The sequence below is a fragment of the Triticum dicoccoides genome, chromosome 7A, assembly GCF_002162155.2.
Source record: "Triticum dicoccoides isolate Atlit2015 ecotype Zavitan chromosome 7A, WEW_v2.0, whole genome shotgun sequence".
NCBI lineage: Eukaryota > Viridiplantae > Streptophyta > Magnoliopsida > Poales > Poaceae > Triticum > Triticum dicoccoides.
The window spans coordinates 112357056-112358562 of record NC_041392.1 but is presented as its reverse complement, the minus strand read 5'-3'; positions in this window follow the sequence as shown (position 1 = coordinate 112358562).

The following is a 1507-nucleotide window of genomic DNA, read 5'->3' as shown; positions in this document are numbered from 1 at the left end:
GGATACCCATAACTACTCCCACGTAGATGGTTAGTGCGTATAGGCTCGTAGCCAACTCAGATCAAATACCAAGATCTCGTTAAGCGTGTTAAGTATCCGCGAACGCTGAACAGGGCCAGGCCCACCTGTCTCCTAGGTGGTCTCAACCTGCCCTGTCGCTCCGCCACAAAGTAACAGTCGAGGGCCGTCGGGAACCTAGGCCCACCTCTACCGGGATGGAGCCACCTGTCCTTTCAGCCCCCTCGTCAGAATCACTTGTGGGTACTCAATGAGCTGACCCGACTTTAGTCACCACCTGTATAGTATGTATGTATGTATAGTATATACCCGTGATCACCTCCCAAGTGATCACGGCCCGATAGTATAGCAAGGCAGACTGACAAGAATGTAGGGCCAATGATGATAAACTAGCATCCTATACTAAGCATTTAGGATTGGAGGTAAGGTATCAACAGATGTAGCGACAATGTCAGGCTATGCATCAGAATAGGATTAACGAAAGCAGTAACATGCTACACTACTCTAATGCAAGTAGTATAGAGGAGAATAGGCGATATCTGGTGATCAAGGGGGGGGGGGCTTGCCTGGTTGCTCTGGCAAGAGAGAGGGTCGTCAACTCCGTAGTCGAACTGGTCAGCAGCAGCGTCGGTCTCGTAGTCTACCGGAGAGAAGAGGGGGAAGAAATAATGAATACAGAGCAAACAAAGCACCACAAAATATATCAAGGCAATACGCGGTGTTCGGTGTGCCCTAACGCGGTAGTAGGTGATACCGGTGAAGGGGGGGAAACCCCCGGGAAAGTATTCCCGGTGTTTCGTGTTTTCGGGCAGAGGAGCCGGAGGGGGAAAGTTGCGGGTTCGATAGGTTAGGGGTGTGTGGCGGACGAACGGACCGCGTATCCGGATTCGTCTCGTCGTTGTGAGCAACTTTCATGTTGAAAATATTTTAATCCGAGTTACGGATTAAAAGATATGATTTTCTAAAGATTTTATTAATTTCTGAAATTTAATTAATTATTTAATTTAATTCGAAAATGGATTTATGACATCAGCATGATGCCATGCTGACGTCAGCAGTCAACAGGGTTGACTTGGTCAACCTGACATGCGGGTCCAGTGGGACCCACCTGTCATTCTCTGTTTAGTTTAATTACAGATTAGTTAATCTAATTAGTGATTAGGTTAATCTAATCAGGATTAATTAACTTAATTACTTACTTACTTAATTAATTAATTAACATTTTAATTATTTTAATTATTATCTATTTATTTTATTAAATCTTTTTTTTTAATTTTCGTTCTGGGGCCTGGGCCCCTCATGTCATAGGCACAGGGCCTTAGTGGGTTCGGGCGCAACGGGCGCGGTTGCGGGCAACGGGCACCGGTGTGCGGGCGTGGTGGCCGGCCCCAATCAGGGCGCCCGAGGGGGGGGGCGCCGGCGAGGCGCAGAGCGGGGCAAGGTTTGGCGGGGCGCCGGCGACCACCGCACAAGCGGCAGCAGGGCGCAG